We start from the raw sequence: 26,800 nt of genomic DNA on the forward strand, positions 1-26,800 counted from the left end.
CAAACACTGTACCACACACAAATTAGTTGAATTATCGAACCTAGGATGAAAGGCAGACCCAGACATCACCCTAGTCAGTTTACAAATCTCATAAAATAGTCCATCTGGCTGAAACAATCTACATGACACTTCCAAGGCTGTAACATCCGAGACCCTTCATACAGAGATAAGACAAAGCAATGCTGCCAACTTCCAAGACAACTCTCTGACTTCCAAATATCTGTTCTTGGCCAACTCTCAAATACCTGTGAAACTAAATCCGAATTCCATAAACTCTGATACTTCACACCAGGTTGTCTCCTCAAACTAATCCATTTCAATAGCCTGCAAACCAAAGAACTTTTACCAACAGACAAACCTTGCTGCAATGAATATCCAGCTGCCACCGCTGACCTGTAACAATTTATTGACCTGTTTGATAAGCCTTTATCAAATAAACTTGCCAGGAAACTTGCCAGCTGTATCTCATCAGCCTCGATAGGATCCAAATCCCTTTCCACGCACAAAAGTCTGCATGCCTTCCATGCTCCTCTATACTTTCTCTTAGTTACTAGTGCCCGTGGCTCAATGAGTAAGCTTGCAGCTGTACCCGAACATTCTGTGAATCTTCCAGAACACCTGCTATCTTCCATACTAGAAGGTTGAGAGAAACCAACTCCACCAAAGGATGTTCCTTGTCTTCTACCCCTAACAAAAGACCTTTGCAGGACATTGTCAAATATGGCTCCTCTACTGCCATTTCCATTACCACTGGAAACCACGCCTGGGTTTTCCAAAAAAGTGTAACCACAACCAACCGACATCTCTGTTGCCTCAAATGTACCAACACTCTCTGAATCATTGAGTCTGGGGGAAAAGCATATTCCCTCATTCCTACCCAATTCTGCGTAAACACGACCACTGCTATTGCTCCTGGATCCGGCCTCCAAGTGATATAATTTGGCAACTAAAAGGTTAGCCTGGAAGCAAACGATCCATCTCTAAAGGCCCCATCATCCTTAGAATATACTAAAGGATGTCTTCTTGTAACTTCCCAACGCTGTAATCTGTCAACTTGCATGAAGTCCAATCTGCTATCACATTCTGAATCCCTGTCAAATATTCTGCCTTCAAAACTATCCTGTGCACCAAACAAAATTCCAACATTCCTTTAGCTAATTCTGATAATCTCCTGAACCCACTGTGTCCCAACTTGTTTATAAAAATTACTGCAGTCAAGTTGTCCATCTTAAATAATGCAGACCTTCCTTTCAGCTCTGTCCAGACTCAACTGGTCTCCTGACCCAAGCATGTAGCCTCCCTACCTAAGTTGGTCACATCCATCTACAACACATCTCCAACAAACAAAAAATCTGGTTCCAAAAATACCTTGACTATCCCATGCTTCCAAATTCTCCTTTCACCATATCAACTCCTCTCTCACATCCACAGACAGAGACACAATGTCCCCGTACCATAAACCTCTTGCCAGACCAGCAGTCTTAAAACATTGAAGTGCCCCCTTAATGCAATGGCCCCTGAAAAATGGCTTGTTTTAAAGATGACAACAGACCAATCACCCAAGCCAACTCTTTGCTTAACATCATCTGCACCTCTTTCTTTGTTTTCCTCATTTTCTTCTCTAGTAACCGTAATTGGCACAGCACTATGTCCACCACAAAACCTAGGAACTCCAAATTCTGCGTCGGAACCATTACTGACGTTTCTACATTTACTACAAAACCTGTAACAGACCTTTCACCATTTCCAAAGTCGTGTCCGCATGCTGATCCATTATCAAGATAGCGTCTAAATAAATGATCATCCTTATTTCCCTTTCTCTTAGAAAACCAACAATCAGTCTCAACACCTTTGTGAAACATCAAGACAGTCTAAAAGGGAGACTCTGAAACTGATACAGCTGACCCTTCCATCTGAACTGCAAGAACCTCTTATTCTCCTTCGCTATCGAAAATGGGAAATATGCATCCTTGTGATCCATCATCACCATCCAATCTAGATTCTAAAGCCAGTCTATCAGTAGATGTATACCTTCCATCTTGAAATGCTGATAGATCACAAATTGGTTCAAGTCTCTTAACTTTATCACTGGCCTCAATTCTTTGTCTTTTTCCTCCACTAGAAATAAAGTACTTACAAAGCCTTTCTCTTCCTCTCCTACTTTTAATATCAAACTATTTTCTAACATCTGTAATACTTACTCTTGCACTGTTCCAGATCTTTTGGAAACACCAATTTGTCTGTCTCTCTCTTCTGAACTGCCTCTGTGTTGAACTCTATTTGATAGCCTTATTTAGTTTGTAACTTCCATGGTCTTTTGTCACCTTTTCTCAAGGGTCCTTGAAATATTTCAACCTTCCTCCCACACGTTTTGGGATAAAAGCAGAAGAAATCCTCAGACTCACCTTGGTTTTGACCTTGACTGGAATTCTGTTTCCTTCTACTATTGTGACCGCACCCTCTTCCTCTTTGGGGATAAAACTGAGAACTTCCTTGATTCCCCTTGTAATAACCAAATTCATGGTTCTGATATTGTGCTCTATAACCTGCCCGGCCGGAAGTGTGCCCTCTCCTGCCAGCCAAGCCATAAAAACTATAATTAGAAATAGTTCAGACATAGAGAATTGCGCCTTGTCCAGGCTCGTGAAGGTGCGCACATATTGGGATAGGGACTTCACCATCCAATCCTCAAAAAGCAATTTACGCGCACCATCGCTTGACTTCTTCTTAGCTAACTCGCTTAGCTTAGGATTAATGTGCATAAGCACTGTCTTCTGCCTTTCCACCAAAAAGCCTGCAAGTTCATGACCACAAAACAGATGGCACACTGGCACCATCCTCGCAACAGAGTCAAATCTAATTCCATGCCCTTCAAAAAGTCATCCTCCACTGAATCCAAGATCTTTGCCAGTGATCTGATTATATCTAATAACCTATCTTGACACTGCTTCAGTGATTTTTTAAATCATTTTCTCAGATCTTTTCCATCTTAGATAAGTAAGTAATAAGCTCAGGATCCAGATTCCATGCCATTGTAACCTTTTCATTTATAATGGGTCCGAAACATTCCACCCGCGTTATATTCCTCTCTTCCTTTTCCAAGGACTTACACAACATGGACTTAATGTAATCAGAAACTTGGTACCAAGGCCATCAATCCTTCCCTCTGGGATGTCCTAAATCCTTAGGGTTGAATAATTTCTCTCCAAAACGATAAACCACCATTTCCTTTATTTACAGTTGCCTCACAAAATATTCACATTTTCTTTACGTGAATATTTTATTTTCTGCATGTGCCCTTTGTTGGAGCTTGAACACACATGAATTGATAGTTCACAAGACAGTGGGATAAAATCTTTTCCCAGAGTAATTACCCTAACTGGATATGTTCTTCCAAAACATGTTAAGAGCAGACCATCTGCAAAGGTATTTCTGCAAAGCAAAAACAACAATTATTAACTTCGTAGAATAACATTCTAAAAGACACAAAATGCCTTTAAATTACCACATAAATACCTGTAATGACTAAGAACATCACTGAGCTGACTCTAAAACTAATTTAAGTTTAAAACAGCCCTACAAAAGCCAAGAGGACAGCACCAAGACTAAAAGAATTCAGGGCAGCAATGTATGTAATGCACTTTGCAATGCAAAAATGAATCAATCTTCTTTTATATAGCTTAATTTGGCAATACTTCATGAGAACAATATTTGAGCTCTGGTCATGCCGTCTGCTAACTCATCATTCCAGAAGGGCTAACTCCAACAATGCTATGCCACTATAGACACTAACATGACTACAAATAAAGTTTTAACTGCTATCGTAGGCTATGTAGAAAATGTACAAGTACTTGTTGATGCTTCTCTCATCAAAACCAACCTCCAACTAGCTGCGGAAATAATCTTGTACACTTATGGCTTAATGTAGGTCATTACTTACGCCTTTTACGGGGACGGGGATCCTGACTATCGATAGCAGAATCTCGACTGTGCTGTTGTGAACTTCCTTAAATGTGGGGCACACCAAGGTAAATGTTCCTTAGGACTAAGGGCTATTTGCTTTCGACCCCCTTCGGAGTACAGGCAGCTGGCTCTCACTCTTCTCTATAATGAGTTAGGATCCTCTAGATTTAGAGTTTTGTGAGTCAGACAACCCTTTCAGAGATACTCTGAAAGTAGAAGACACAATAACTGTTGTTTATAATGAGTAGTTATTGATTATGTACTATTAGCAAATATAGCTTGCGTATAACAGTGATAAGAACTATTTTCATTATTTCTGCAACTGTCATATATATTGAAAAAGATTATTTAAAAAACGCAAATGATCTATAGTAATTAGTGTAAACTCTACCTATCTTTATAACTATTGGCCCAATATAAGTGTTAGCTGTAAGGAGAGTCCGACACAACAACAACAGAGTATCTTACTATCAACAGTATGGTCCGCCGCAGTGAGATGCAGGCAGACCCTCAGGTAAATCATGACAGAAATTGGCTGTTGGAGAAATGATTACATGTCAACCCACCCAATTTGGATGGACAGATGTAGTCATTTTTTACTGTTCCTTACCACCAGGTAAAACCTGATGGTTAGAAAGAGTAAAAACATTTTAATGCTCCCCTCGCCATAGGAGAAAGCTCCCATGGCGAGGGAAGCATTACTTGTTTTCTTTACAAAAAGAAATTCCCATTTCAGGATTTTCTGTTTGAAAAGAAAAAAAGATTATTCTTTGTTACAGGGCTGTGTTCTTTCGACGCAGCCCTGTGACACACAATACAATGCACTGCCAGGAACCGTTGTGATGGCTGCTCCTGCCAATGCATTTATAAATGACCACCAAGCAGGCAATTTGGCGGACGGAGTAGTCATGGCCTGGCGGATGTAAAGTCCTCCACCAGGCCAATGGTAACTCCACCGTCCACCAAAAATGAAATCGGCTCTATGTTATTGGCAGTCTCCCAATTATGGTTTATGGAATTATCACCATCTATTACTATAATATGCCAAGCCATGTATTTCTCCCTCATGCCTCAGAGAAGCTTTACAGTCGGATATCAGCTCTGCAGCATTCTCCCACAACATCCAATCTTCATGTCTGCCCATCTCTAATTCTTAGGTATCTTTATACCTTGTTCCTCAATTAATCTCTGTAGAGAGAGGAAGGGAAAGTTGTGTCTGCATCTTCTTGCATCTATATTTCTGTGTGAACAATGCCACAGTCAGAGGTATATCCGAATTGCATGCAGTTGTATCAAATTACACTTCCTTCCACGTTAGATCTATGTTCAACCAGACGACCTTGCAATGTGCACATAGCTTCCTAAACAACAGAAAGAAAGCTTTTTTCTTTTCGCATTTTTGTTTCTTTTATTGCGACTAATGCCAGCCTGTTTCTGAAATAATAAGATGATCTCACACACTCTGTTAGCTTTTAAGACAATGCCAAATATGTGTTTCCTAGACCATAAAACTTCAACAAACACACTCTTATGGATTAGTGTGGTCATATGTATCATACAAGTAGGCATCATTTGTGTGTAACATGCACAGGTTGTCAGGAAAAGCCCTGCCACTTACATCAGTACTTACTGTTATAGTCATTAGTTGTGGATACCATTATGTTGAGATTTTGAATAGCAATGGTAATTACATAGTTTTCCTTTGTGTAGCATGTAGCAGTAATATTGAAGTTTAAATATCTATTACATTAATATTGTGATGTTTAATATTGTTTTATCTTGATTTTATATTCAGTATTTTAATGTTTGTTGGTGTATTTTCTTTTTTTTTAATTGTTAACGTATTTTTTTAGGCTGTTGTGTTTTATACTGGTTTGGGTGGATGGTGTTTTAAAAGAATATTTTTGTATACATTTCTTTTTTATTAAAATGAGATATTATTTTTTATATTTTCAAATACATTTTAAAAGTTGAAAACAGTTGGGAGCACACTGCCTCACACTCCAGCATGCAGTTTACACCATTGCATTATGGTGACTGCGGTACAAATGAGTGCTTACTTCACTTGTAGTCTGTAGGTTTTTCACCTAAGTGGATGCAGCTAGTGCTGTATAACTCTAGATACGTGTTTCTGGGTTTAGCTCTTCATCAGGAGAGAGCTGCACGTGTTTTTCTGGGGTTGCTGGAAATGCTTCCAAAGTCCTCTCAGGTCTCAGTACCACTCACTGGCACACATGTGCATCACCCAAAGCTCATCAGCTTGCTGGGTTCCCCTGGAGGAGACAGAGACATTAGCCGAAACACAGCAAATGGGAAAAAAAGGCTGCAGAAGAAGGCTTGTGTTTTTTCCCTGAAAATGGCATCAACAAAGTGCTTGTGGTGCTAAAATCACCATCTCCCAGCTTTCAGGAACAGGCAGACTTGAATCAGAAAACCACATTTTTCAACACAATCTTGGCATTTTACTGGGACATACCTCATTTTTACTATTTTTTGTGTTTTTAGCCTCCTTCCAGTTAGTGACAGAAATGGGTGTGAAACCAATGTTGGATTTGGGAAAGCTTAACATTTCTGAAAAGTAAACAAAATTCTGAATTCAGCAAGGGGTAATTCGTGTAGATCCTACAAGGTTTTCCTACAGAAAATAACAGCTGAAATAAGAAAATATTGAACATGAGGTGAAAAAAACAGCCATTTTTTCTCCACGTTTTACTCTGTAACCTTTCCTGCAATGTCAGATTTTTTAGCAATCTGCAATGGATCCGCGGAACCAGACCCAAATTTAAAATATTTTGCCACTCACACACCCACTCACAGACCCACAAAACCACTACCACAAACCTCCACATACCAATTCGCCCACTCACACACCAACGCACAGACCCATAGTGTGGGGTTTGGGGCCAAACCCCCACCGCACACGGCCAAAGGCCATGCGTAGCTTTGGCCATCCCCCCACTGTGCAGTGCCAGAAGAGATGCACAGCAGCAGTTGGATTAACATTTGGTAATTAAATATTACTTTACATTTTTGTTAAACCCTAGAAATTCACAGAAAAAAACAAAGGTTACAGGGACGTTCTAGTTAGGAGATTGAATGAAATAAACCTTAGAAATTCACTTAAAAACCAAAGATTATAAGGGCCTTATAGTTATGTTCAGATTTTACATGCACAAAACCATAGAAATTCAGCAGTTATAGTTACACTTATCTCAAGAAACTGAAACTCGTGCCCAAGGTAACTATAACTCGCATCCTCACCATGAACTGCTAATTACCCCACATATAACACCAGTCATGACATCTTTTACAACATCTTTGATTATATCACTGCAACAGTTGCAATAAAACTATTGATGAGAAAACTGTGCATGGTGGGGGCACCAGTTATAGTTACCTTAGGGCACGAGTTATAGTTTCTTGAGATAAGTATAACTATAACTGCTGAATTTCTCTGGTTTTGTGTGTGTAAACTCTGAACCTAACTATAAGATCCCTGTAACCTTTGAGTTCTTTCAGTTAAAATATATATATATATATATATATATATATATATATATATATATATATATATATATATAATACATATCTAAACTTACACAGATGTGAGATAGATAGATAGATAGATAGATAGATAGATAGATAGATAGATAGATAGATAGATGAACAATGTTGTACTAAACAGCGCTACCCTGGGGATTATGACCTCATTCACTGCCAGCGGTTTCATGGTGGTTGTACTTCCATGAAAAGGCTGGCGGAGAACAGGTGCAGGGAAACCCCCCTGGCCAGCACCATCGCAATGTTCACTGTCTGTTTATGCCCTCCGACCTAGTAGGAAACGTGCAATAGCTCTGGTGGGGAGGTCTCTGCATAGGCGGCGGCCACCCTGTCAGGAGTTTGGTGGACAGATTTTTCAGTCCGTCAACCCCCAAGTCTCTGGGCAATAAATGAATGCAGTTTCGAATTTAAAAATAAGCACCAAATATTTTAAACTGTGAAAGGGTCCCCAAGAAGCTTAGTACTGTCCATTGCACAGAAACCTTTGACTTAAGAACACAAGTCTTTTACCAACAGTAATGTCCAGAACAAAGGATATATCCTCAAGGACTGGCATTTCCCCCCCCAGAAGGAAATAAGACATGAGAAATCTCCAGGTTCTAGTTTTAGGTGAAATCACAACCAGAACACCTATAAGTTCTTGGTGTGCAAAGTCTTCTCTGCAAGTACACTGAAGTTCAGTCGAAAGTCAGTAACTTGAAGATCCTCGCATCCCGACCATGAAGATTTGGAAGCATCCTGGTTACATTCCCAGAAGTCTACAAACATAGCCTGACCCTGTTCAGTTAAAATCACTAAACTAGCTATCCAGACCATCACTCAAGATGGTTGTATAATGGAAGCACGCATGCCTAAAGCACACATGCCAGAACAACGCGGTCTTAAGGATGACTGCATCTTCACCACGCATGCCTTTACCATGCATGCCTTTACAACGAATTCTGTTGTGAAAGCATGTACGGCAAAGGAAGATGCAAGGTAAATGCCCCCCTGCCCTTGGGCCTAACACCCAACTCCAGCCCTTAAAACTGCCCCCTCCCGCCCACCCTGAGCCCTAACCCCCCCCCCAGTCCTGAGCCCGAAAACAGATCCTACTCTGCCCCTGAAACTACCCCGACTCCCCTCCTAACATCTAAAACCTTGCTCCCCTTATTAAAACTACCCCAATCCCAGCCCCTCCACCATGAGCCCTAAAACTGCCCCTTACCGCCAGCCCTGAACCCTGAAGCCCTACCCCAACCCTTACAACTACCCCAACAGCCCCAGTCCTGAGCCCTAAAATCCTGCCCCAACCCTCACAACAACCCCAAATGCCCCCACCCAAGCCCTAAAACCCTCCTCGAGACAAAAAAACTAACTAGACCACAGTGTTAAAAAAATAACCCAACCTCCCCCGCCCTAAGCACTAAAACTACCCCCACCCCTCAAAAGTACCCCTCTGAACCCGTTCCCAGCCCCTAAAGATCTGCTACCTATCTATAAAAAGTAACGCAACTCCTCCCAGTAAAAAAAAATAAAAAATAGCCTGACCTACACTGTCCTGAGATCCAAAAACTGCCCCCACCCCTCAAAAGTACAAGCTCAACCCAGTCCCAGCCCCTAAAAACCTGCCACCTCCCTAAAAAAGTAACGCGACTTCCCCATTTACGTAAAAAAAAAGTACCCTACCTCCCCCCACCCAAAGCCTTAAAACTGCCCCACCACTAAAAACTACCCTCCCCCACCTAACCAGGCCCCAACCCCACTTACCTCTCCTGTTGGTTCCTCTCCCTGCTCCTGGAACAGCTAGACCGCGCTGTCTGCCTTAACCACGCACATGCGTGGTTAAGGCACATGCATGGTAAAGGCAGACACGATGCCAGTGCGTGTTCAAGCAAGCTTGGTTTAGCCTGCAGGGAAATGGCACGTTTCCCACTCAAGATGCACCCCTTCTTTATTCCACGGTGCTGCATTATTATGTGCAGCCGTACACCTTCAACCTGGCACCTGGTCCTGTGCATCTCCTCCTGCATCAGCGGTCTTTCTGAGGTTTCAAACACCAATAACATCACAGTGCTCATTAGCCACAGCCAATGGGTTGGTACAAACCTGCAAACGTTTTTATGAAGAAAGTTAACAATGAGATAAATTCATAGTTACAACCATAATCACGTCATAATCCTCAAATCTGATCGTCATTTCTTTCCATACCCTCCACATTCTAGCTTTGCTGCAAAACAAATCTGCCATGCATTATTCCTTACCGCGCCTATAACGTGGAATTTTATCACCTTTGGGGGCATATTTATACTCTGTTTGCGCCGGAATTGCGTCTTTTTTTTACGCAATTCCGACGCAAAACTAACTCCATATTTATACTTTGGCGTTAGACGCGTCTAGCGCCAAAGTCCATGGAGTTTGCGTCATTTTTTAGCGTGGACACCTACTTTGCGTTAATGACATGCAAGGTAGGCGTTCCCGTCTAAAAAATTGACTCCGAGGCATGTGCGTCGTATTTACACTCCCGGGCAAAATTCACGCCCGGGAGTGGGCGGGTCAAAAAAAATGACGTACGGCCGCTTTTGCGCCGTTTTTTAGCACCTGCAAAAGGCAGGCGTTAAGGGACCTGTGGGCTCTGAAGGAGCCCAGAGGTGCCCTCCCATGCCCCCAGGGACACCCCCTGTCACCCTTGCCCACCCCAGGAGGACACCCAAGGCTGGAGGGACCCATCCCAGGGACATTTAGGTAAGTTCAGGAAAGTCTTTTTTTTTTTTTTTTTTTTGTGGCATAGGGGGACCTGATTTGTGCCCCCCTACATGCTACTATGCCCAATGACCATGCCCAGGGGACATAAGTCCCCTGGGCATGGTCATTGGGCAAGGGGGCATGACTCCTGTCTTTGCTAAGACAGGAGTCATTTCTATGGGGGTTGGGAGTGAAATAAAATGACGCAAATCGGGTTGAGGCGAAAAATTTGCCTCAACCTGACTTGCCCCATTTTTTGACGCCCAAGCCCCATATCCCCCTACGCCGGCGCTGCCTGGTGTACGTCGTTTTTTTCCACGCACACCAGGCAGCGCCGGCGGCTAACGCCGGCTAATGTCATTGATTAAATACAGCGCCCACATGGCGCTTCAGAATGGCGTTAGCCGGCGCTAATTTTTTTGACGCAAAACTGCGTTAGCGCAGTTTTGCGTCAAAAAGTATAAATATGGGCCTTGATCTTTTGTCTGCATCAATTAGTTTTACATTTGCTTTCATTTTCCATCCTATAGAACAATTTGTATGTACTTTTAGCTCCCCTGAATCATACAGTTCCACTAGTATAAATCCCACTTACTAACTAGATAATTTCACTCTCATAACTTTCTAAATTCGCTCTTGTGCACTAGGATTTTTTCACAGACCACAATATTTTTTTCCAATTTTTGCAATCATTCATATCATAAATTGATTCTTCCCCTAAGTATGCGCAGTAGTCCTAGTATATTTTTCAACTGGTTCATTTATTCTGTGTATTTTAGAGGGGGCGGTGTACAGTTACAAGCACCCCCGCCTAAATGTGGTAGAAGATCAGCACCGCTAAGGGATCTTGGTGCATCAGCAGCCGGGACACCCTCAGACTGCAGACTAAGAAGTGTTAAAAAGAAATAACAAGACAGCAGGCCTTTTCCATCTATGTGCTGAGGTTCTGGTCATCCTGTCCATCCGTCCTGCTCCATTATTGCTCCAATTTAGGAAAGAGTTGAAGACTCACCTCTTTGAAAAAACACTACATCACTGTGTATGAACCATCAACCCACCTTCTTCTCCTGATACTCCATAGCTTTATGCTTGTCTTTGGCCATGTACAGGGCTCTGCTTCCTTTTGGCTAGGATTGCGCTCTACAAGTACAATGTGCATAAATGCATACATACTCTACAATGTCTGCTTTCTGTTCAAAAAGTCTTAATAAATGCATAGACCTTGTCTCAACTAGTGTTTGCATCTCTCTCCGGAATATCGTGTCATTTAAATATATTGTACATGCCTAATCTTTCCTCTCCCGGACAAATAAAGGGTATTCTCTTTTTGCTCTCCTGAAACCCTTGTTTCACTGGATTAGAAGTCTATGAGGATGGGAAATCTTCCAACTTGTAACTTGAAAGCTCACAAAAGTGTAATGAAATCGAGCAATTTCAGTGCCCTGTTGTGCAAGGCGGATTTCCGCTGCTCGATGGCAGTCCCTCATGTCTCATGCACCCACGCAGCAGTGTCTACGACAGCTCCGAGGAGCCTTGCCACCTGACCTCTCCTTGAATGGCTGCCCTGGGCCACTGCACCCACTGCACCCCGCCCTCCATATGTCTCGTCCTGGCCTTCCCTCTGTACACTGGTGCTTGCATGGAGAGGGTTACTCACTGCCCACAGCACAGAGGTTTCTCAGTTCAATATTTCCCATCTAAGGACAACCACTGGGCAGAGTGGACTTAGGGCCAGATGTAGAAAAGGTTTAGCGAGGCGAAAAACGCCGTTTGCGAGTCGCTAAACCCCATCTGGTATGTAGAAATGCATTTTGCGAGTCGGAACCGACTCGCAAAATGCATTTCCGAGTCGCAAATAGGAAGGGGTGTTCCCTTCCTATTTGCGAGTCGCAGTGGTATACAATTCCATTTGCGACCGCATAAGCGAATGGACTCGCAGTTACCATCCATGGGACCCCTTCCCCTTTGTGACTGAACCCAAAAATAATTTTTCAGAGCAGGCAGTGGTCCATTGGACCACTACCTGCCCTGAAAAATACCGAAACTAAAGGTTTCGGTTTATTTTTCAAAGTGCAGCTCGTTTTCCTTTAAGGAAAACGGGTTGCACTTTGAAAAAAAAAAACTGTTTTATTTAAGAGGAGTCACGGACATGGAGGTCTGCTGTTCCCAGCAGGCCTCCATCCCCGTGAGTGCCCTGAGTAGCTATGGGGTCGCAAATTGCGACCCACCTCATTAAAATTAATGAGGTGGGTCTTTGCGACCCCATAGCCACTCGCAGAAGGTGTCTGAGACACCTTTCTGCATCCCAAATTGCGACTTGCAATTTGGGAGTTTCCTACATCTGGCCCTTACTTCGCTTCAGGGGAAATTGCAGAAGTCCCACTGTTTACATCAACATAAAATGTTTGCTTAGCTCAGCCCTCCCCAGAGTGCGACCACTTACACTCTCACAATATCCTGAGTTGTTGTTCCATTACACCACTGCTTCTCCAAGAACTGCTAAAAACCTGGAGGCTATGGACGCAGCTCTCGTCCCCACCTTTACTCTTCTCTGATTCTTTGTGTGGAGAGATGTTTCAGCAAGGGGGTTTCCTTTCCTAACACTGGGGCCCCTTCTTGCCCTCAGCCTGCTTCCGTGCACACCGACTCTGCACGTCTCAGCAGGTCTCCCCGCAGACTGCGTCTCAGGTGGTTGGCATTCAGCACGTCCCCTGCCGCGTCGCCGTGCATTGTTCTCACGCTACGTGCTTTGCCCACTCGCAGTGATCCGCTGTCGCTCTGTGTACAGCACTACACCTCTCCAAGTCCGTGCACAGCCTCCGACGGTATGCACTGCTTCTTGCGCTGCCGGACAATGCACTATTGCACTGTTTTGGCCCAATATTTTAACCTATGCATGTTTCTCAAGCAGTGGCCTCTTCATGCAGCATTTGAAGCGCTGCCACGTATGAAACCCAACATGTTCTGATCACGTGTACACATGAAAGCGGTCACCTCAGCTCGCCAGCACGCAGCTTCCTGTGCAATTCGTACAGATTCGTACAGCTGAATTGCAGCGTGCACAATTGCTTCCATCAGATATCGCCCTTCAGAGGCCACCAGCGTTTACATTATCACCAGCAAGTATATTAACAAACCATCAGAGAGTAGTTTCTAATATACAAAGCCGATAAACCAAGTCAAGTGAGATGACAAGCTCGACCTTCTCCCATGATTTAACTTCCTGCAAGCTTGAAGAGTGATGCAGCTGACACCAGTGATTAATTTGTGCTTGTTGTATCCGGTGCTGAGCATGGCACTTATTTTTGTGGGCCAGGGCTTATTCTTCTGCCTCAAGCATTTGCTGCGAGCAAAAGGCACAAGGAAGGAATAGAAAAAGCGTCACAAAGGGAGAAAACAGAAAGCTGCTAGAGTGAGCTGCAGGGGCAGGGAGTGGCTTTATATAGATAGAAGAGGCTCGAGATGGCTTCAAGATTTCGCTGCCTCAGTATTCCGTGTTCCCACATTTGGGGCCATACTAGGAACACTTTTTCCCATAGACACAGAATGGGTAAAAACCTTTGCTACATCTGGCCCTTAATTATAGAGGCCGCGTGTTTAAAAGGAGGGCTTTGAGCACCGGCACGTTTTTATTTACAAATTAAGCACTGGCTGACACCCAAATGCAGAGTACTCGAAGCTCTAGATCTGCATTAGTCTAAAGACCAAAACATTCCCAGTGCACCAGGCTGTGATGTATTTTCTTTCCCAGCGGTGAATCCCATTCTCGGTGTTTGGTACTCTGAGCACAGTTTCATTTTCTTGAGCTGCAGTGTTATGTTCTAAGCTGTATTCCAAAGTCTCGTCTCCTGCGTGAGAGGTGGGGGATGGAAAGTAAGGGGAAAGAATGATGAGGTCATGTCAGGGAGAGAAGCAAAAGATGGAGAGCGCAGGTGTGGATGCATCTCCCCCAGGGGGGAGTTTCCTCAAATAAACCAAGTTACAGAAAAAGGACTAAAGTGGAGCCTTTATTGTACACCACATGCAGCACACTATCTTGCATTCTTCCATCAGTCTACACTCCCTACAGGTTCTGACAACCTTCTGCCAGAAGTACTTACCATGGTAACATTATGGTACATGACAGTATTAAAAAGTAGTGAGGTGTTACATAGCCTATGGTCGAGAATGGTGAAACTTAGGGAAGCCAATGCAACACACATATTAGAACAAAATCTATGCCTAATTCAAGGATATGGGGTATTTGTTGTTCTTAGGAAATAATCATCTTCTATAATTAGAAATATTTTATATGGTTAAACAAAAAAATATTTTTAATTGCCGCTGATTGTGTCCTCTGAGACTCTGCTCTATGAAGTCAAAATATTATGGATGATCCTTCATTTCTGATAATGAATAGGGGAGGGGATGAGAAGTGGAAGCGAGGGGTAGTTTAGGGTTAACAGCATCCCCTCCCTTGTATAATATGAAGAATCCATTAAAAGTGCTGTTCCCTTGCTATCTGTCATGAATCACATTATGAATATCAGGGAATTTGAGCACTTCATTTATGCGACTGTTGTACCTGTGTGCAAGGCGTGTTATTTTTATAAAACAGACACAACCCCCTTACCCACAGTGAGTGGCCTGATTCATCATAGGGATTTTCTCCTGACCAGCAATGAATGTTGCAGGGTGGGCTCGCCACAAGAACTGTTGCTTGTAGTTTTTTGGAGAGTTTAGCTGTGCATGGTATTATGCCCTAGGCAATTGTGTTTTACTTGAAAAGGGGGCCATCTGATGTTAAAAGCTGTGTTGTGGTTGGCTGTGTATTTCTTTATTTGTGCCTAACTTACGCAAGAATAAAAGAAAAACAACTTTAGTTTTTCACGAGCCTGTAGACATTGGCGCAATACTATAGATCGATATATTTCCAGATTTTTAATAGTGTTGGGTCACCCTTACACCACGCAAGGGGGCGCAAGGGCGAAGCAACACTTAAGTCAGATTTATCAAGCCATGCAACACCACCTTGCTAGGCCAACCATGGCTTGATAAATCTGGAGTAACGCAAGGCAGCGCAAATCGCTGCCTTGCAATACTTGGCCCCAGGTAGGCGTTCCATTGGTGGTGCGTGAGTGTTCCCACGTATCCAACCTTGGATTTTGGCACCTTTCCAATTTTGCCATTAGTGGAAGACCTGGGAATGCCTCAAAATACAACGCCTCACCAGGGGAGGCGTAACAAGGAGAAATATCTTTATTTCTCCTCACTTTTTCCTCTTTCTACGTGTGCTGCATTTTGCAGCACACATAGAAATACAAAAATGCCTCTGAGGATTGTTTTTATGCAGAAAGAACATGAATGTTCTGTATAATGTTAAATACGGCACATTCCTGCCCTTTCACACAGCGCAGCAAGATGGCTTGTTGCGTTGCATGAAAGTATGATAAATCTGGGCCTAGAGGTCGAGGAGTCAGGGACATTCATAAGGACTTTGGGGCCACCAATAGCCCTTTCTGCACCAGAGGCCACCCTGAATCGTATTCTGTTTTCTAGAAGGGTAAGAGACTGTATGAACAAGCATTTGCAATGCAACAGGTCTCGCGTTTGCTCATGTTAGAGCTGATAGCGTTGTAAACTCCTAACCCGACTTTTCACCTATCGGCAAAAGTGCATTTAACCATGTAGAGCGCTCAACTTCTGCCAAGTGAAATTGCGCTACTAAATTAGAGAAAAAGTAGTCCACGAGCCAGACAGAAAACAGCAAGCCTCGCATGTTTTCTGTACTCGGTCGATGAGCTCGAGTAGGGCTATCCACGGAAAAGGAATGACGCATGCGTGCCTTCCACTAATGAAATCAAGCACATTCTAACAGGCAAGCCCACAAGCCAATGACAGACACTGATGTGACGTGGACAGGGCTCCGAGACCTTTTCTAAACCCTAAAGCGTCTCGCTGCGACACGCATGCGCGAGCGCATGTATCGCAGACTCAACCCTAAAAAGGACAGGAAAAAGGGTGTTCCTACTTGTTGCCTGTGTAAACTCAGTGGTTTTGTTGATTCACCCAGGAACAGAGTCAGTTCTCTGTGGGAATGGGCGAGGGAGAAGTACTGCATATTCCGAGGCATGTCCTGGAGGCTCCACTAGTAAATTACCCTTTATTTTTATGCTTTCCTCATTACTGGGAACATAAAACCATATAAAGCTTATGTTGCACATGGATCTGTACTGGTCGGATCAAACTTCATAAATTTCAGCTCAATGAAACACTTGATTTTATGTGTGCTAAATGTGCCATTCGGAAAATCACAGGCTGTAAGACTGCGAAGAAGCAATGTATACTTTACGACTCAGAAAAGCCTTTCTGAATCACAAAATTCCATTTATTGACATATTTCAACACGTTTATTAGGAGGAGTGTGTTAAATGCCCCCTCCTCTTCATTGTGGTCACAAACCATTAACAAGCATTGTCAATGTAATAGGTCTCGCATATTTCGAACAAGTTAATTGTCATATTTTGACAACAGCGCCCACGAGCGAAAACAAAAGAAAACACGAGAAGAAACTGAGAAAAGACGAGTTGGCAAAATAACAAAAAGTTAACTTTAAAAAATAAAACTTTACAATTTTGTGCCTGCTGGGCACTTTTTTGCCAGCCACAAACCTTCTGTTTGCAGGCAGTCGAAGTTAAATACAACAAATAGTACCTTGATCACGCCGGAAGCAGTTGATGGTCACTAATTAAGTTGCATTAATTAGTGCTGGACCCCTGCTCCACATAGAAAAATGTAAGTGACGGCAGGTGTGTCTGGATGAATTACGAGGCTGTAAAGAAGAGTGCCATGCAAACCAACAAATGGTGAGCGACAGGCGGGCTCCAAGCCCTTTACTGAACCCAACAGTCTTGCATCCGATACGCATGCTCAAGCGCATGCACTCGCAGGCTCGACCCTAAAAAGTTATTGACTCCCAAGTTGGGATGATAATAGAATTGCTGAGAGAAAGGTGCCCTCAGTGATATAGTACACCAGGCCGCGGATGGTTATATACACGCAAGTCCCTCACACCTGTCCTTAGTTTGGAATGGAGGAGGCTGTTTTAGCAGTGTGCCCCACACCAGCCTGCCAGATGTGCTTGTAACTAATGGCAGATGTCTGACAGAGGGGAAATCCTTGTTTATTTCTTCATTCAACAGAGTAAAGGAGTAGGGTCAGGATTCACCAAGCTGTAAAAACACAGGCCTCCATTATGATGAGCAGGTATAATGCATTATCAAATTGTATCCCTTCCTAGGAGACTGGGTTCTTCAGCAGCTCATTTTACAGACTGTGAGCAGTGGACGACAGCCTTTGAGATGGGATTGCATTGGGTGATTCTGCAAACTTGCCCACCAATAAGTTCCCCAGATGATCTATCCCATTATGTAGTAACTCACTGAAATACTCCACTAAGTGCCATTACATCTGGTAGCCTATTACCAGTCCTTTACAGAACTTAGAAATGGCAGAAGTGCGATTTGAAGCACTATACAAGAAACAAGTTACCAGTAGTGACTTATCAGGGGATGATGTTGGCACTGAAGGCTATTTGCAATGCCATCGCCACACTGACGATAAAATTAGGAGGCCAAGTGGCATGATTTAGAAGTGATTTACGTTTAGAATTCAGATTTGAATTGACACTCGTACATTGATTTATTCACATATAAAATTACATTAGTATGGTGCAACATTATATGGGAATACATTTGCTCTGATAAATGGAGCATGAACATTTCAGGGAGGGAATGCCACTGAATGTTGGTGAGTGCCACACACTTGTGAGTTTGTCGATATTCGCCCAAATGTTGCGTTTTTTGTCAGATGTCCTTTTTCCTTAGTTGGAATCACCAGAGAAAGGTTGGTGGTCACAAACAGATACGATTAATGAATCCCATGTGCTGGGAAAAAAATACCAGTGCTTTTAAGTTGTTTTCAGAGAACAAATTCCTGCTTTTGGAGTTTGCTTTTTGATTTAAAAAGTAAGCTCTGTACCTCACTGCAAAACTTCAATGTTGTCAGAGATTCACTGTGGTGGCAGCTCATATGAAGTCACCGAGATCTCTGCCTTGAGACCTCTAATTATGGGGTAGTCCACCAAGTCAGAGGAGTGTATCCCTGTCCTGACCTGGAGCAACAGAATGAACTTTTGTTAAGTGTTTCCTCAGGCGTAAATATACACCAGGTATATTTATTCATGCTTAATGGTATCGATTGTCAGTACTGCTGGAAAGCTGCTATTGGTTCTGGTGTTTTCAATGGGGCACTGATTTCACGTTAACTGACTATAGTTGAAGTCATTGTTTGGTGTAGTTTTAAGTGGCAGGAAACTACGTAAAACAATTAAACAGTCATCAGAAGACATCTGAACCTGAAAGACATTGAGTCTTCTTTCAGCTTCTCACAGGGCTCATCATTAGTCCCTTTGGAATTGTGTGAAGTAATACCTGACCCATTAACTACCCATACCACAAGCTACAGAATTTAGTGGCCCTGGTGTTACCTTATCAGTTCTGTTTCCACACATCAGAACGAGGGATTAGATGATGATCGTGTGTTTTTTCTCCATTTTGAGGTGATTGAAGTCAGAATGAACATGTTTTCCTAGCTGAATTCCACCAGGTTGTATCTGGTGAAACGTGTACAGAAAATCCCACGGGTGTGGAGGTACCGCAGAACAGGGACATTGGGTGCAAACTCCTATTTGCAAGTGAATCAAGAATTTGAATAAGGATTTGAGTAGCAATCATAATGAAGGTCTGCAAACTTGTCTAAGAATGTTTGTCCCACATGAACATTATTGGCATTCCTAATATATATAGTGGCCAAATACAGCACTGACCTTACCTTTTTGTCATAAGCAGCAATGACCCTCTCCAAAATCCCATAGAGGAAGGAAGAATGGCAAATTCCTTTGAAGACCATTAATGGTTTTCCAAGCTTTCCAACCTGGCAAATTTAACCAAAACTCCCTTGGGGGAAACTGCCAGTATTTCTTAGAGGCACAGGCACACTGATTGATGTCTTAGTTTGAAGTTTGCCAAGAACCCCTTCTCCCACTTCTGGCACAGCTCATGAACACTTTCCTATTACCCTGCACGTGCATGACAAAGCACTGCATAACTAATTATTTGTCAGGCTTTAGAATTGCAATAGATGTCCATTCTCTCCAGCTCAGTGGTAATTGTCCTTGACAAATAGTACCCTGCAGTTCCTACTCTGGGTGCAAAAAAATGACCTTGTCATTTCTTGCCACTGGTGACAAGTCCTAGGGATCACCAAGCCGTATAACACTTCAAACTCCTTTTAAATTTCAGCTTGAAATAGCACCCATCACAGACCTGCTTTAATGCTTATAACAGCCAGATTGCGAGTGCTCCATCTTGTCAGTGCCCTCTTCCACCACTTGCACCACTTTATTATCCACTGTCTCTAAAGATGCTCTGATACTTTAAGAATGGGAGTTGTAATGCCCATGTCTATGCTGGGATTGGAACATAGTACGCTCACAACGTGCAAGTTGCTGCCCCCCACTGAAACAATTCCCCAGGAGATAGACAATTGCAATTAAGGTGGTTTGACCATGGCTTAGCCTTTATTCGTATAGTCACATAGAATCAGAAAGAAATGATATCCATAGTTAGGCAGACATTATTGCTTTGAGAATACAGAACATAATACAGAACATAAGATCATCAAAACAGCAATATTGTGCAAGCAGTACCACAGTTGTCTCCACCTTCCATTAAAGCGCAGCACTTCAGGATGCAAAAAGTGCCGGAAGGCCCCTTTCCTCATCCATCTAACATGCCCTCATCCAAGGTAGAAACTTTTTCTCCATCACACGGAGGGATGGGCAATACCCGCAGTCCCATACCAACACATACCAAGGGCACCGCATAGTGCTCCGGCCTACCGGGGTACTTATCACCAAGCAAAATCCCTAAAATGTTTAACTCCAGTCATCCCGGGGTAGGGCAGAAAGGTCCAGGACCACCGGCAGGTCAGTCCCCCCTCCTGCCTGCCCAGTGCCCACACAAATCTACACTCCTGCAAGGTGTAAGTTCGGTAGATGAGTCCAAATTGTTTGACTAATCCCCTTTTTCTGATGCAAGAAATTCTACCACAAAGGCGAGGAGGTCACTGGCGATCTCGCCCTCCCCCCATCACTGCCAGAGAGTCTCGGTAATGGCCCCTAAGAAAGTGCGACCGCTGCATGCAGAGCTTGTGACTCCCGGAGTAACAAATGCACCACATCACTAAGGGTCTGCTCTCTAGCCATAGGACACTGCGCTATGGACGCTACCAAATATACTGCTGCCACAGCTTCCCCGTTGGGCACCTTACAATTGTAGGCCACACCACGACCTCACTGCCAGGCCTCCCACCAACCTAGATGTCTTGAATGATTTTAAAATTTGGCAGTGAATATTCCAACCACTCTCAATTTCCTCCCCAGTAGGAGGGGTAACCACGACCACCTTCTTCCGTGTTTCTTTGGCAACTTCACAACTTACCCAGGATTTAACATCCAATGGACAAATCCTCCCACTAACGGATTGCTTCTTGCCTGATGGTATATCAGGACGTAGCTGTTTAACCACTGAAACAACATTAGCGAATGAAGTGGCAGATATGATAGATAAGAAAAACACCCAGAAACAAAGAGGACCACCCACAGATGGCACTGCACTGACGTGTGGAAAAAAAGAAATAAAAACAATTGTAAACTGTTATAAACGTACCAAAATGATTAATCACCTTTGAATAAGTGTGAAGGATAACATTTTAAATTCTGCTTCTCCATCTATGCTGTATAAACTAACTTAGCGCAGTAAAAGGTAATATCCCCAATCATGATGACTCTGCAAGAACACAGCCTTCATAATACTACTAAGCTGGAAAATGATCAAAGGACATCCATTCTGGGAAACACTTCTTGCTGCTGGAGCTCCATCGTTAGTAGCACTGGGCACCAAGGGACATTTTATGCTAGCCTGGAAGGCGACCATGTCTTCTTCCACCCAGCCATCCTTAAGCTGCATCACTATTGTCTCGTTCTTCTTGGCCACTCCTATGAGCTACAAAAGTAGCCGGTATATAGATGCAGGGAAAAACAGGCTCTGTTCCCACATCAGGATGATGTACACATCTCCTTCTGTTGCCTAGTACTTCTTAAATTGATACAAAACATCAACAACCTTATTTGTAATAAACACTAAAGAACCACAACCCTCACCAGCCTCAAAATGTGAATGGAATAGGCAAGTGACAGGCCCCAAGGAGCCATGAGACTGAAGAGACATGCTTCCATAAGTACAGGGCAAAAAGCCAACCTGGGGGTGGGAAGAGATGCTTCTACATGCACAGACCTCGAAGGAACCCTAGGTCTACAGAAACCTGCTCTTGATCATATGTCACATGATAGTCCCATAACTGGAGACATGGTTGTCTAGGCAGAGGCCCAAAAAATGCCCAAGCATGCAGAGAAGTGCTCTCTGAGCATATGTCCCATGATGATCCTATAACTGGATACATGGTTGTCTAGGCACAGGCCCTAAAAGTGCCCTAGGCCTGCAGAGAAATGCGCCCTGAGCATATGTCCCATGAAAGCAATGGTGTTGTGAACTCCCCCGCCCCCTCCTCCCACCCCACCTTGTCCCACCAACTTGAGTAGGGGTACATGCTGCTACTAGGCCCCCAAGGCATCGAGAAAAGCAGCTGAGTGGAGCTTGCCAGTGCGACGGACAGACCCTGTTCGGTTCTCTCGTCACGCTGGCTAATCTGTAAGGGGACTGTAGTACACATGCCTATTCCTCTCACTGGCAGCGTGCCCCACAACTACAACCACCAGTGGGCCCCAACAGTCTGCTTCATCTCCTGCAAGAGATAGTGACATGGAGTTCTGCCCAGTCAGACCCATTCCCATCATCTCTCACCGGTACCAGGCCTCTAGTCTCTTTGGACAGAAGCTGAGTCTAACGGTAAAGATAAGAAGTGACAAAAAGAACAGAAAAGTAAATTTGATTACAAACCTTGAAGATTGCAGGAACCAAGTCCAAACCTTTTATAAACCAGAATGTATTTCGCTTGGTGGAGAAACCGTTGGAACACCATTACTGATTAAAAAAAAAAATATGTAAACCACGTCACTTTATATTAATCTTGACATTTATGAATGGAAAACACCAAACCTGCCATTTTTGACTGGTAGTTTTCTTTTGTTAAATGTTTTAATTGTTGGTCCATTTTCTTGTAATATTATTGACACACATCTGAGTAATGTTGACCCAAATTGTTGGTTTTCTTTGTCCAAACTAATGCAAACTAAAACCAGTTTATTCTTGTTATGGCAATTGTCTAAGGGCGAGAAAGGAAGCAACAGAGGGGGAAAGACGGGGAGAAAAAAGCAAAGGATGAGATGAGTGAAAGGGAAAAACAGGGACAGTAGGAGAGGTGAGAGGGAGCAAAGGGACAAATGAACAGGAGAGTTAGAAGGGCGAAAGTGAGGGAGAAATAAATGGAATAGGGAGAGGGGTGAGGCATGCGTTGATAGAAACATATTGTGTCTATAACTGGAGGAGAAACAAAAGACAAGGATCAGGGGAGACGAGAAAAGAGGAAAGTAGAGAAAGAGACAAAAGGCATAAGGAGAAGAGAGAGGTGAGGAAAGAAGAAGAGAAAGGCAAAATGAGAAAGAAGAGGGGGGCAATTTGAGGAGAGTGAGAGACAAACCGAGAAGAGAATCACAAGAAAGAGGAAAGAGAGAAAAAAAAGGGTCAGATTAGATCAAGGGTGAGGTGGAAGATGGGAGAGCATACAGGGAGTCTAGAGGTGAGGTGAAAGGATAGATCTTATAGAGGGAAAAAGACTTGCTTGTTCACAGAGGTTCCAGATGTAGGTCCAAGAAGGAGATATTTATGTTTTTTGTGGCTACTCCTCTGCATGAAGGTCCCATAACTGGAAACATGGTTGCCTAGATAGAGGCCCCAAAGGAGCCAGGGTCTAAAGAGACATGTTCTCATAAGCATATGTCCCAAAAGAACTCCTGGGATTGAAGGACAATGCTCCCACAAGTGTAGGGACCAAAGCAGGACTGGAGCTGGGGAAGGATGCTTCGATACTAGGCCACAAAGGAGCCTTCAGGAGAGACATGCCCACTGAGCAAATGTCCCAGGTGGTGACATGCTTCCATAGATAAAGACTCCAAAGCAGTCAAGGAAGCGAAATGCATGCTCACAAATCTACTGGGCCCAAAGCAGGCTTGGGACCGGGGACACATACTTCTATATAGATAGGTCCCAAAGGAGCTCTGGGACTCATGCACTTCCATAAACACATGGCCAAGTGCAGCTCCAGAAACAGAGACACGTTTCCATGGGCACAGGTTCCTACTGGGCCCTGGGACTGGCTCCAATCAGTACAGGGCCCAAACAAGGCCTCAACCGGGGAGACATGTTTCCATAGGACAGCTGCCAAAGGAGTTCCAGCAGTGTGGAGATACGTTTTCATAGGTACAGGTTCCACAAGAGCCCTGCGTCCTCCCATAAACACAGGGTCCATAGGAGGCACTGGGCTGCGAAAAATATGTTGTCATAAGTACTTCTCAAAGCAGCCTCAGTCCCGTGGTGATATGCTCCAAAGAGCACAGCCATCTGATTCAATTGGTAGAAGTGGGGAACAGAAGTCTGAGGAGGGCACTGTAGTCCCGGTATAGTTTACTTCTCAACAGGATGCACCATTTTACTTGGGACTTATGGGGGAGACAATAAGAGATGACAGACCCTGAAATCCCGAGAGCTGGAATTAAACTACGTGCAATTGAGGACTCCAGGAGACCCCAGCAAGGAAGAGACCCAATTAAGGTCGGGCTTCGGTTTCCATAGAGGCGATCAGAAGAACCCTCCGTTCGGATGCACCACCCTCCTTGCCCACTGCCTTCCACTGGTACTTTCCACGCGCACCGGCTCTCCCTGCCCCAGCCTGCTCTTTTGCTCACAAACACATTAAATGTACTGTGGAGGCAGCGCGGGCATGATGTGGACCGGCCTTGCTGTGGGAGAGGGGGAAGGGAGCGACCCGCCACATCACAGCGAGCTCTTGGCAGCCTCTGCTCGCTGATTCGCTCCAGCTGGGCCGGGATGGTTCTGCGAGGCGGTGTCCAGAGCAGATGAGGGGGCGGAGAGGAGGCCAGGAGATCTAACACATGGGGACGGGGTCCAAGGAGCTGGATTAACAGGGGTGCTGGGGCGCGGTGGTACGCCATTTTCAACACACTCCACATTTCAGAGTTCAGTTGAACTTTTCTCTTCAAATGGTACCAGTAGAACTGGCTGAGATGCACCAGGGGCGCACTGACCTTCATGAGAATACTCTGTAAGAGGCCCGAGGGGCTGAGAAAGTATCAGTCACATTCGCCCTTTCAGACACACGAGTCTCGTGTGGGCCAGTCCTAGTTCAGACTCCAGTACAACACAAAATTGGCGGTGGAGCCAAAAAAGAGCCCCTGGCGCGATGGGGAAGAGCACGGGAGGGGAGGCATTGCACGGGGTTATTTGGACGGGAAAGGGTGATGAGACATCACTTGGAGTAACTTGGAAGAGAAAGTGAGATAAAACATAATCTATGAGACAGATGAGATTTGGGTGAATGGGACAAGACAGTAAATGAACAAAGAAGGAATTGAGTCAGATGAAAAAAGTCAAATGGACAGATGAGTGAAAAAGAGAACTGGGCGAGATATCCAGTAAGGGAACGAAGGAAAGAGGCAAAGCCAATGAAAAAGTGATAAAATATTGGAAAATGCAAAACGAAGTAGGAGACCGGTAGGAGACTGAAGATGTGTCTGAACTACTGAAAGAAAAGGAAAAGAAGAAAGAGATTTGCAAACAAAAACAACTCGTGAATGAGAAATCGATGCAAAAAGGAAAACAAATGAAGTTGGATAAATTGATAAAGAATGAAGGAATGTAAGGAAAGAGAATGTGGAAAGAGTAAACAACACCCAGTTTATATGATACACAGAAGCAAAAAACGAAAAGGCAAGCGAAAAATCGCGCTGAGAAAAAAAGAGAAACAGAGAAAGGAAGACTGGAAGCAAGACAGCAGATAGAAAGAGAGCGGCATTAGCAAGACAGCGGCGAGAGAGATGGAAGGGGTGAGAGAACGGAATGGAACAAAGAAGTGGAGGAGGAGGAGACAAGTGAGGGAGTGCCACGTGTGTGCACACAGAGAAAGCCAGGACTGGCGGTGGGATAATATTGCTGCTGCTGCAATCTGTTCCACATAACATTAGGATCTGGCCCCCGTCCAGTGCTTTTTCCATCCAGCCTCTGAAGAATATGTTGCTCGGATAAAATACAGCCATAGCCCGCCCGTTCTGGGACAGTCGTGGAGTTCTGCAGGATCGCTCGACGTCTCCTCCAGTAATGACTGATAAATGCTCAAGCGCCTCACGAGAACAATATTTAGATCAGTAGGCAGCTTGACAGGCATATATTATGTACACCAGTCCTTGTTAATGTGAAAACGAGAAAAGCCACACTGGATGAAGGGGTCTCGAGCGAAAGTGGAAGCTCTCAAAAAGCTGGTTCCTCTAAACCACTTTGGAGGGCTGTGGCCATGGAAAAAGGCCCACAGGTCCCCTGTCTCCTGCTACAACCTCGTTCTAGGAACACCTCACAATGGACCTATGTACACATTTTAATAACCCCATCTCATTTTGTCCTCCAAAGACCTTGGTAGATTTCTTTTAAAGGCTCTCCCATAATCTTCTGTCAGACGCGGATTCAACCCCACAAGCCATTCATTTATTTGCAGTTTCGTGAAGTGACTACTAGAGCCAAGAGGTATCACAGAGCTATACAAGAAAACACAAGATCATGATCTTGGACAGGAATATATTAGCATTGCATTAACATTATTAGCAATTGGAGATTGCACATGTAAATAGCTAATTAACAGTAAGCCCAGGCACACTATTCAAACATAAAAAGTAAATAACAGAATGCACACAAATGTACATGATGGCAAGAAGCCTGATTGGGGAGACAGAAAAAAACAGTTATTTTCTAAGCACAAAGGCAGCCTTGGAGATATGGTTTCAGCAGTGGGTATTTAAGTTCTTTTTTTTGCAAGCTCCAAGGAGGGGTGCCTCAGTATCTCTAAAATGAGTTCCACATGTTGGGGGCTTTCTGAGTACTAATGAGCTATTATTCATGTTTGTTGCAGATGTTGTTCAAGGTGCAAAAACTGTGGTGCTACATAAACAGCAGCATCCCTAAGTCATGGTCCTTTTCGTGGCAGGTACTTGTATGCAGAGCAGAATCCATCTGCTATGCAGATCATTTTCAGCACACTCTTAACTTCAATAGGCAGCCCTTAAGAGTGGTAAGGAGTGGGGTGATGTGTTTGAAGCATCTCCCTCCTGATACATGCATGGCACACATTGCTGCCTTCGTAGGAGCTTGGTGCTACTTTGCAATCCCTGTGAGAAGGGCATTCTGATGGTCGAGTCTAGACATGTATG

Source organism: Pleurodeles waltl, chromosome 6, assembly GCF_031143425.1.
Source record: "Pleurodeles waltl isolate 20211129_DDA chromosome 6, aPleWal1.hap1.20221129, whole genome shotgun sequence".
NCBI lineage: Eukaryota > Metazoa > Chordata > Amphibia > Caudata > Salamandridae > Pleurodeles > Pleurodeles waltl.